We start from the raw sequence: 12,150 nt of genomic DNA, 5'->3' as shown, positions 1-12,150 counted from the left end.
TCCCTCTGTGACTCCAGGGGGCGCCATTACCCCTGTAGTCTGCAGTTTCTGTTTCGCCTTGCGGCGGTGTCTAGTCTGTTTCTGCCACTGGTGTGTGTGTGTGTGTGTGTGTGTGTGTGTGTTTCATGCTTCGTTTTGGGAAAGGGAGAAGCAAAAGGTAGTTTTGCTTTGGAGGTTACTCTTTGGGGGCCCCCCTTTTTGGGGCTCACCATCAGCCCGCATTTCTTATGAGACGCTTATCCCGGATTCCAGAGGCTTGGCCCTCCGGGGATATCTTCCTCCAACTCTGCTTTGTCTCCTGATCCTAAATGCCTGCCCTCCAGTCCTTGGGAGGGCGATTGTGTAAAATAGGAGAATCCCTTTTAAGAAAAGAATGCTGTCCTCGACTTCCCCCGGCATCTCATCCCTCATCCTTCTCTGTGACCTTTCCTGGGGTGAACCTGTCCTTGTAGGGGACCTCCCCCACTGTCCCTACCCCCAGCCTTTGTGCTCCCCAGTTCTTCTGAGTGTCTAGTCCGTCTTCGCTGCAGTGTCAGCCCAAGCTGGCCCCTGAACCACTGTGTGCCCATTTCTTAGGGAAGGGGAGGGAGAAGAAACAGAATATTTATTACAAAGTTAGAAATATATTTATTATATTAGGGATCTCATTTGCATTTGCCTAGGTATACAAGTGAGATGTGCCGGTCAAGCCTGCTCCCATCTCATTTGCATAGCTCTGCACCCACTATGCACCTCTACTTTCCTCTTTTCCCTTTAGTCAGCGGTTCTTTTAATTTCTCCTCTATTAGCTCTCCCTTGCTTCCCCCTCACCCTTAGCCCAAGGAGACTGGGAGTGGGAGGAAAATGGGTGTCCTCCTGCTGGCCCGGGGCCATGGTGCCCTTTGTCCATCCCTCCCCACCTCACCCAGAAGACTTGGGAATAGAGGCAGCCACCCCCCTCCCTTTGGTAACGCTCCAGAGCGCCCTGATTAGAAGACCATCCTCTTGGATGGGAATGGGCACTGGACATCATGCTCAGGAGCTGGTACCTGGTTCTTCAGGGTGAATCTCCATCTTCACCTCTGGTGATGCCCGAGGGTCAGGGCTGGGCCCCTCCTTTCCTGTCTCCATCCCTCTCTGAACAGCCTCCTTCCTCCCCTGCCTCAGCCCCGCTTGAGGGACCAGGGCTGGGTTGGAACAGGTGTGTGTGCTCCTCCTCCCCCCCGCACTGTGGACGCTTGTACTGAGCAACCTCAGGATAATGAGGACCCCGTCCGCCTGTCCATACCCAGTCCCAGCCCAGCTATCCTTCCCCGTCCCATCCCTCAGCCGTCTAATTCCCGAGCTTTCTCTCTGACTGGTTTTCTTTCCTTTGATTAAATGTGAAAGCAAAGGTTCGAGGCTCTGTCTGTCTTTTGTTGGGATCGAGTGGATGGCTTCGGGAAAGGTTTAGAGTTGGGGGAGCACAGCATAGATGATTCTGAAATGGAAGCTGGAGTGACATGTCTTGTGTTCTGTGATGTCCCACTGTTCCACACTCCCCAGCTCCAGAAGATGCTCGTGTTAAAAGCTTGTATCCAGGAGTCTGTGAGCATCCATGAGGGCTGGGGAACTCAGGGAACCCATAGCTAATCCACTCAGCTTTACCCAGGACTAGCTGTGTGGTCTTAGGCAGGTTCTTCTCCTTCTCTGGACCTCAGGTTCATCCTCTGTAAGGTGTCATGGCTTCTCCTGGGGTAATGCTAGGATTGGTTCTAGGTGCTCAGCAGCAGGGGCCATAGAGACTGGTTGAAATATCATCCCAGTGTCTCCATGGGTGTGTGGTTGAGGGGTCAGCTTCCTTCCCACCTGAGTTCCTCAGGGGATCCCAGGATGCTCACTGAACATTTTCAAGAAGGGCTTTGGCTGTTCCCTTCTATGACAACCAAATGTTGAACTGGCTCCCTTCCCTTGATATCTCCAAAGCATCCACTCACACAGGGACTAGTGTGGGGACAGCTTGACTGGTGATTTGGAGGCAGCCATGGGGCCTCACGTCACCCACCTGACAGCTCTGATGAGAACTGAGACCCGAATAGTAAACACGCCAATTCCAAAATGTCCCTTGACCATTCCCAGCTCAGGGAATGTTTTCTTAGCCAGCTTTTCCTCCTTGGGTCCTCCCTTCATGTCGCTGGTCCCTCTCCTGCTTCTTTCTCTCACTGTGGACAAACTTCTTGCCATCTCCTGGGGCACCCTGGAAACTCAGTCCTTCGTTACTATACCAGCAACTCTGCACTTGTATTTCTGTCCACCTCAGTGGTTCTCAGCACTGGCTACCCATAAAAATTGCCTGGAGAGTTAAAAAAAACAACAAAAAAAACACAATTGTTTGGATGCCAGTCCAGAGCAATTAAATCAGAAATTCAAGAAAGGCTATCAGCTGTAACTAACAATCAGAACATCACAGCTTAATAGTTTAACAACTTTATTATTCCTTTCTTGTCCACATCACATCTGATGGAAATGGGGTGGCACTCCTAACAATGATTCAGGGATCTAGTCTCCTGGGTTATTACAAGGGAAGCTGGGAAATGTAGTCTTTCTCAGTGCTCCAGAAGAGGAAACAGGGTCTAACCAGCTTCTCTGAGGCTGAGAGTGGAACCTGGGATGCAGTATGTTTTAAAGTGCCCCAAGTGATTCTAAGTGAAAGTGTTAGCTGCCCAGATGTATCCAACTCTTTGCAACCCCGTGGACTGTAGTCCATCAGGCTCCTCTCTGTCCATGGGATTTTCCAGCCAAGAATACTAGAGTGGGTTGCCATTTAGTGATTCTAATGTGTAGCCAAATCTGCCAGCTGCTGCCCGTCTATTTTGCCCATACCCTTCAGGTGGAGGGAATTTCCTTTTAGCTCCAAATTGGCACCAAAGTATTTTCCTAATAAAGACAGTTGAATTTCTTTCTTTTTTTTTTTAAGTCGCTCAGTCATGTCAACTGTTTGTGACCGCATGGACTGTATAGTCCATGGAATTCTCTAGGCCAGAATACTGGAGTGGGTAGCCTTTTCCTTCTCCAGGGGAACTTCCCAACCCAGAGATCGAACCCAGGTCTTCCACATTGCAGCCAGATTCTTTACCAGCTGAACCACAAGGGAAGCCTGACAGTTGAATTTCTAAAAGGAATTCTGCTGCCAGTTTTTTTTTTTTAATCCTTTTCCCCTCTTGGCACAGTAGCCTGTGCTTCGAAGGGAAGAAAGGATTCTTATCATATCATGTGCTATGCTCAGTTGTTCAGTTGTGTTCAACTCTTTGCAACCCCACAGACTGTAACCTTCCAGGCTCCTCTCTCCATGGGATTTTCTAGGGGAAAATACTGGAGCGGATTGCCATTTCCTACTACAGGGGATCTTCCTGACCTAGGGATCGAACTGGTATCTCTTGTGTCTCCTGCATTTGCAGGTGGATTCCTTACCACCAGCACCACCTGGGAAATTCATAATCATTATAACTAGGCTCAAACACATCTTCATTAATCAGAAAAGGAACCATTACATCCAACACATTTTTGCCAATGAGAAATAAGTTTATTTATTCCTGTTGCATAAAACTCCCTACTTCAGGATTCAGTGAACTCTTGGAAAGTATTTCCTGCCTCCTGCTGGTTGTGGAAATGTTTTCCCTGCAAAAAGTTGTCAAAATGCTTGAAGAAGTGGTAGTCGGTTGGCGAGAAGTCAGGTGAGTATGGTGAATGAGGCAAAATTTCATAGGCCAATTAGTTCAACTTTTGACGTGTTCATTATGCAATGTGTGGTCAGGTGTTGTTGTGGAGAATTGGGCCCATTCTGTTGACCAAGGCCAGCTGCAGGCATTGAAGTTTTCAGCGCATCTCATTGATTTGCTGAGCATACTTCTCAGATGTAGTGGTTTCACCGAGATTCAGAAGCTGTAGTGGATCAGATAGGCAGCAGACCACGAAACAGTGACTATGACTTTTTTGATGCAAGTTTGGCTTTGGGAAGTGCTTTGGAGCTTCTTCTCAGTCCAGCCAGTGAGCTGGTCATCAGTAGTTATCATATAAAATCCACTTTTCATTGCACATCACAACCCAATTGAGAAATGGTTTGTTGCAAAGAATAAGAGAAGACGACACTTCAAAATGACCATTTTTTTGATTTTTAGTCACCTCATGAGGCATCCACTTATGGAGCTTTCCCACCTTTTCAATTTTCTTCAAATGCCAAACGACCAAAGAACAGTCGACGCTGAATTCTTTGACAACTTCTCGTGTAGTTGTAAGAGGATCAGCTTCGATGATCTTCTCAATTGGCCGTTGTCAACTTCTGATGACTGGGCACTGCGATCTTCATCTTCAAGGCTCTTGCCTCCTTTGCTAAACTTCTTGAGCCATCACTGCATTGTACATTCATTAGCAGTTCCTGGCTCAAGTGCTTTGTTGATGTTGCTTGTTGTCTCTGAGGCTCTGTGACCCAGTTTGAACTCAGATAAGATTTCCTGAATTTGTTTTTTGTCTCACATCATTCCCCTAGCCTAAAACAAATGTAAAATAAACAGCAAGTAATGTCATTAGAAAAAAAAAAACCCACAAAATGGGAAATGCACATTAAAATGATGTGTAACATAACCACATTTATTCAAGAATGCATTTCAATGTCAAACAGCAAAGTTCAGCAATGCAAATCCACAATTATTTTTGCACCAACCTAATCGTAAGGAAAGTTTCAAGTTAGTCTCTTATTTTTTTTTTCTTAGTCTTGCTTGTTTATTCTAGAAGGGGGAGCTCCAGGTTCATTTGGTCAGAATATTCCTTCTTCCACGTGGGATCTTAACTGCTGCTGCTGCTAAGTCGCTTCAGTCATGTCCGACTCTGTGCGACCCCATAGACAGCAGCCCACCAGGCTTCCCCATCCCTGGGATTCTCCAGGCAAGAACACTGGAGTGGGTTGCCATTTCCTTCTCCAATGCATGAAAGTGAAAAGTGAAAGTGAAGTTGCTCAGTCGTGTCCGACTTCATGACCCCGTGGACTGCAGCCTACCAGGCTCCTCCATCCATGGATTTTTCAGGCAAGAATACTGGAGTGGGGTGCCATTGCCTTCTCCGATCTTAACTGGAATTGCATTAAAATAATCCACAATGACAAACCTAGACAGTGTATTAAAAAGCAGAGATGTGACTTTACTGACAAACGCCCTTGTAGTCAAAGCTATGGTTTTTCCAATAGTCATGTACGGATGTGAGAGGTGGACCATAAAGAAGGCTGAGAGCCAAAGAATTGATGCTTTCAAATTGTGGTGCTGGAGAAGACTCTTGAGGGTCCCTTGAACAACAAGGAGATCAAACCAGTCAATCCTAAATAAATCAACTCTGAATACTCATTGGAAGGACTGGTGCTGAAGCTGAAGCTTCAATACTTTGGCCACCTGATGTGAAGAGCTGATCGATTGGAAAAGACCTTGGTGCTGGGAAAGACTGAAGGCAAAAGGAGAAGGGGGTGGCAGAGGAAGAGATGGTTAGATAGCATCACTGACTCAAAGGACATGAATTTGAGCAAACTCCGGGAGATGGTGGAGGACAGAGGGACCTGGCATGCTGCAGCCGACGGGGTCTCAAAGAGCCAGACATAACTTAGTGACTGAACAACAATCTAGGAGGAATTAGGGCTCTTTAATCTTGCCATCCAGGACTGTGTTCTGCCTCTCCACATATTCAGGCCTCCCTCCAGCCCAGGGTCCCCAGCGGCCTGTCTGCTAGGCAATGCTGTTTAGATTGGCGTGTTTCCAGGCAGTGACAATGTGATAAAAAGGACAACATGGTGACTTTCTTATTAAAGAAAATTCATTCCTCTCAAAGAACTGCCATTTTGGGAATTCTCTGGTTGTCCAGAGAATCTGCCTGCAGTGCAGGAGACCCAAGTTCAATCACTGGGTCGTGAAGATCCCTTGGAGAAGGAAATGGCAACCCATCCTAGTATCCTTGCCTGGAAAACCCCATGGACAGAGGAGCCTGGTGGGCTGCAGTCCATGGGGTCGCAAAGAGTTGAGCATGACTTAGCGACGAACACTTCACTGGTTGTCCAGTGATTAGGACTCGGTGGCCTCACTGCCACGGGTCTGGGCTCAACTGCTGGTGGAAGAATTAAGGTCCCACCAGCCTCACTGTGTGTCCAGAGAAACAACAACACCACAAACTGCCCTTTGTCTCAAGATTCTCTCTCCTCTCCCTACTCTTTGGGGTTAAAATGGTCTTCCTTTTATAAAAGGGCTCTGACATTAGAATTTTTTTTAGAAGTTCCTCCACCAGGAAAGTCCCTAGAATTATTTTCTTATTTCTGAATGCTTAAGTTGATAATGTATATTTTGGAAGTTTTGCTGATCTGTGAAATCTCAAAGTTTGAATTAGATTCCTTGCTAGGTTTAGTTATATAGGTGTCCTGCGTTTTGCTGAGTATTTTGCACTGGGGTTGCTATCGTGCAAGACTTTCCCCCCTATTATACCTTCTAATAAATTATCCAGTTCCTTTAAAAATTATAGCATGAACTTTAAGTCCAGTGGTCACCCATTATCTGTGGGGGATACATTCCAAGACCCCCAGTGGATGCCTGCAACTGTGATAGTATTGAACCCTATATATACTATTTTTTCCTATATATACTTACCTATGGTAAAGTTTAAGTTATAAATTAGGCACAGTAAGAGATCCACAACAATAATAATAAAATGATTTTATCAGTGTACTGTAATAAATGTCCATTCTGATTCTGTAGATCTTGCGTGGGACCAGAGATTTTGCATATCTAAACAGTTCCTGGTCACGCCCGTGTGCTACTCTTCATGGAACACATGTGAATTAGCAAGTGTTCAAAGCAGAGGGTCTCAAACTCAGCATGTTAAAAACCACTCTGGGAAGTTATACTCATCCTAATGGGCCTCCCAAGTGGCTCAGTGGTAAAGAACCTGCCTGGCAATGCAGGAGACACAGATTTGATTCCTGGTTTGGGAAGATCCCCCAGAGAAGGAAATGGCAGCCCACTCCAGTATTCTTGCCTGGGAAATCCCATGGACAGAGGGCTATAGTCCATGGAGTTGCGAAAGAGTCAGATACAACTTAGTGACTAAACAACAACTGTAATAAAAGTTATGTGAATGTGATCTCTCATATACATAAAATATCTTATTGTATTAATTTAATGCCTTTTCCATCTTAACTGAGCACTTATCACGCAGTGTAGCCATAACTTTTGAACTTTGAGGTGCAAAAGCAAAGCTGGAATATATTTCTTTTTCCTTCTTCACAGCCTCTGGGATAGAAGGTTCATCTTAGCAACCACAGCGTTTGACTTTTTTTCTTTCCTTTTAAAGTTGAGCACATTCACCTTTTCACTTAAAGGAAGTATTAATGTTTTACAGCTTCTCTGTGGCAAACCTGAATAACCAGCATCACTTCTCTGATGCTTTGGGGTGATTTTGAGAAAAATAAACACAAGCAACGTGGTAGCAAGACAGTCGATCTAATTTAGAAGGCTACTTAGTGACTATCAGCTAAGATACTCTGGGACAGGCATCATCACTCTTCTCAAAATGGCATGCAATTGAAAACTTGAAGATTGTTTATTTCTGGAGCTTCCCGTTTAATATTTTTGGACCATGGTTGACCACAGGTAATCAAAACCATGGATAAGGTTGGGGTGGATGTATTCATTCAACAACCATCTAATGAGCACCATTGATCAAGGCAGGGTCCCTACATCCAGAGGCCCAGAGTCTAAGGCAGTGGATAGGAAGAAGGTCCTGATTAGCACTCTGTAATAGCTGTTATGGGAGCACCAAGAAATGGCTACTCAATCAACCCATGGGGGCATCAAAAGGCATTTCCAAGAGGTGCTGATGCTGGAGTGAACTCTTAAACATACGGGGATGTTTACTAAGTGAATGAATGAATGCTTGTTGTACCCTGGAAAAGGATAAGTATTTTGGTATTTTTGGTAATGAATTTCTTCTACTCCAGAATCCTGGCTCCGAGTGTGTATGCACATATGTGAGGGGAGGGTGGTGGTCGTGGAGTTTTTGCTTAAGGCACAGGTCACTGAACTGATTCCCCTCTACCTTCCAGTCACAAACGTCCCAGTTAGGGAGTGTCCCTCCCCGTTTGTCAGCCCACCCTGGTTTGGGGCCAGACTTAAGACACCCAGACTTCCTGGATTAAGATACAGCCCCTCTTATTGCCTGTCGGGGTTAAGATGTGTCTCCATATACTTACCTAATGCAGAAGATGAAGCTGTGTTCTTCTAAGAGAGACAGTGGGAAGAAATGAGACTACCCATAAACCAGCCCCCGACATGTTATACTGCCTTCAGCTCTCGTTTCCTCTCTGCTACATGGGCTGCTGGGCCAGTGGTTCCACAGCCGCAGTTACCTTGCGTGCTTCAGTTATGCTGTAAGACTCCCAAACCCTATCTGCAGCTGCTCATGAGACATATCTCCACGTACATGAACTTCTTTTTTGTTGTTGTTGGCTGTGCCGCGTGGCATGTGAAATCTTACTTCCCCGACCAGGGATTGTACTCATGCCCCCTTCATTGAGAGTGTGGAGTCTTGACCACCGGACCTCCAGGAAAGTCCCTGGAAGAACTTTAGAATTTCTAAGTCCCTTAGAAAATTTCCAAGACCCAAAGCCACAGTTTCAAGTGCCTACTGTTCACTTTCTCTGTGACCCTCCAAGAACCCCATCAACTCCATCTGGACTCTGTGGTCATTGTTTATATGGTTCCTGGCTTCCCCATAACTAAGAGTTCCTAGAGGGCAGAGGCCAGGCTTTCTTGTCCTTTGGCACAAAGCCTTAATATATACAATTATAATCAAGCGAAAACCATTTCTTTGAACAAATAAAAACAATCGGCTGACATCTGTAGACATTTTCTTCCCTTAAATATTTATGAGTTGGGCAATGATCTCTGTCCTTTTGAACAGGAAAGGGTTTTATAACATGCAGTGTGATGTCTCTCGTTTACAGGGAGGAAGTAGACCCGGGGTGTGTAAGTTCTGAATTCTGAAACTGGTTAGGAACAGAGACTTCATTATTTTTATTACCATATAACTTAATAAAACTTCAGCATAAATTCATGAAGAAGGACTTAGAAACACCTTGAAGTATGACCTTTCTGGGACAACACAAAAGGATAAAGTTACATTTGGCCCAAGTTAGGTAAACTTTAAAGGCACATACAAACACTCCCAGCTACATCCCCACACCTGCGAGAGGTCCAGTCAACTAGAGAGATGTTTCAATCTACTTGTTCATTTCAATAATGACTGTAATAGTTATGAATAACAATAGCCATTTTCAGCACTTCAGCCATGAGTGAATTAGCAAAATTATTCTAGGCTAAGGAATCAAGCAGAAAAGCCATCAGGAAGTGAGCCCTGGGAGGAGGTGTATGGACAGTTGCCTGAAGATGGAGCTGACGATTAAGAGGGTTCATTGAACCCACTTAACCAAGGACATCTTTCAGTTGGCAGGAGTCTAGCTCGTGGGAGCAGCAGAATGTCCTTGAAAAATGCCATCCTGGAGCCGCAGTGCACTGTGGGAACCAAATATGCCAGGTGTGAGGCATGAGTGTACACCTCTGACCGCCGTCCCCAACCAAGGAGTAGGCAGTATCTGGGTGTTCATATTTGTCTCCTCTCTTATTTCATGTGTGCAAGTCTTGGCACAGTGCCTGACAATTTCACAAATAATCTGAGTGTTTCAGCCTGCTCCCACCCATTTTTATTTTTATCGGGGCTTGGTTTCCCTTCCAGAAAGAGATCTTCCTTTCTCTCTGCTGTTTCCCATAAACCTACCCTCATGCTGTGTAGTATTAGTACTCAAGTGTTGGTTTGTGGACCATTTCACTGGCAACAAGATGAGAAAATTAAGAACAAAAGGAAAGTTTATCATTAAGCTGAATATATCTACTTTTAAGGATTATCCTTTACTGTGATGTGGTGATTATGAATTTTATTTCATCACACACTGATGTTAAGAAACACCGCATTATTTTTCTAACCTGAATAAAATCTTTCCCTGAATCCCTGCTCATCGGAGTGGAAAGAAATGAGATCTCAACCCTATTTTGGAGAGTTTCTTCACTTTCCTAGAGTTGCGCAAAAATTAAAGGACCTTATGTGGTGCCTGGAAAATGAGAGTCAGGGTTTTAGTTCAGGTGGAGTGAACAAGGTACCTAGTGCTTTTATTTATTTATTTAATTTTTAAATTTTAGAATGCTCTTTATTTTGACACTTACAGGGCATGGCTAAGGCACGTTCACAAGCATTTGTTAGAAGTTATGTGCAAAACAAATTCTCTTGGGACTTCCCTGGTGGTCCAGTGGTAAATAAGCCCCCTTCTAATGCACTGGACATGGGTTCAATCCCTGGTACGGGAACTGAGAACTAAGATCCCACATGCCTCGGGGCAACAAAGCCCACATGCTACAATGAAGACCCAGCACAGCAAACAAAAAACAACCTTCTCTCACTCTCCAGCTGCTCTTCCTTCCCTTTGTACTTGCTGCTACAGACCGGTCCCTACCTATCTTCATGGGTTTCCGAGTGGCTCAGTGGTCAAGAACCTGCCGGCAATGCAGGAGAGGCAGGTTTGATTTCTGGGTTCGCAAGATCCCCTGGAGGAGGAAATGGCAACTCATTCCACTATTCTTGCCTGGGAAATCCCATTGACAGAAGAGCTACAGTCCAAGGGGTCACAAAGAGTCAGACACGACTGATCATGTACACTTCTGCATGTATCTTCATATCTACAAATCCTCAGTTGTTTGGAAAATACAGACAAGGTTTTAGGGATCTGCTTCAAAATATGAATTAAGCTTCTATGCACTAAATCACTAAGACATCAAAACTCAGGGGAGCCTTATGCTTTTAAACAATGAGATCCAACGTGAAACAATTTTCATTGCATTGCTGGGACTTGTGGGAAGGGAAATCTCAAAGAGGCCACAAAACAAAACAATCCTCTTGGGCATGGGGAATGGACAGGAAAGGTGGAGTTGTGCTAAAGGCAAATGCCAATATTAGCATCACATTTGGTAAGTTAGATATTAACCCAGGGTCAAGGTAAGGCAACCTAAGATTCTGGTATGTTAGGGACCTGGTCCCAAGTTGCTATCCTATTCTGGACCTCTCTGGACAGAAGCAAATGCAAATTGTTTCTGGAAGAAAGTATCCTCAATTTCAGCCTCCAGATTTTCCATAGGTTCATCCAAACACAAGCTCACAACGTGAGATCACAAAACACAGAGAAACAGACCACCATGAGCAACAGTCAACATAAACAATATATTTATAGGTCCAAGGACTTCTGATATTAGCCACAAAATGCAAACTAACCACATGTGTGTAAATGTTTAATGAAATAAAAGATGGCATTATAAAAATTAACAAGCAACAAGACACTAGAATGGTCAGTTTTGAAAGAGAACCATCCAGAAATTATAGAAATAAAAAAAAATACAATGATTAAAACAAAAACTAATTGGAGGGAGCTAACAGCAAATCAAACACAGCTGAAAAGAGATGAATGAATAAAAAAGCTGCTCCCTGAAGTATGGTCCTTGGATTAGCAGCAGCATCACCCTGGGGACTTGTTAGAAATGCAGACTCTCAGGCCCTATCCAAAACTACTGAATCAAATTTGAATTTTAGACACTTCCCTAGTGGTCCAGTAGCTAAGACTCCACACTCCCAATGCAAGGGTCCCAGATTCGATCCCTGGTCAGGGAACTAGGTTCCACGTGCCGCAGGTAGGAGCTAACATGCCGCAGCTTAAAATTCTGTGTGCCCCAATGAAGATCGAAGGTCCTGAGTGCTGCAGCTGAGACCCAGTGTAGCCAAACAAATATATATTTTTAAGGATTTTGTAGTTTAACAAGATTCTTTGGCAATTAATAGGCATTTTCAAGTTTAAGAAGTACTAAACTAGAAGATAGAGCTGAAAAAATAGAATGAATAACAGAGAGATAAGAAGGGAAATATGAGAAGGTAAAAGCAGGTATAAAGGTAAGGTCTAAAAATTTTTTATCCTGATCAATGGAGACATTTTTAAAAAGAATGAAGTACAGAAAATATTTGAAGATAAATATTTTTCAAGAACAGATGAAATGCATGAACCCACAGATATAA

The sequence above is a fragment of the Capricornis sumatraensis genome, chromosome 8 (genome assembly GCF_032405125.1).
Source record: "Capricornis sumatraensis isolate serow.1 chromosome 8, serow.2, whole genome shotgun sequence".
In the NCBI taxonomy this organism is placed as follows: domain Eukaryota; kingdom Metazoa; phylum Chordata; class Mammalia; order Artiodactyla; family Bovidae; genus Capricornis; species Capricornis sumatraensis.
Note: the sequence above shows the minus strand (reverse complement) of the source record.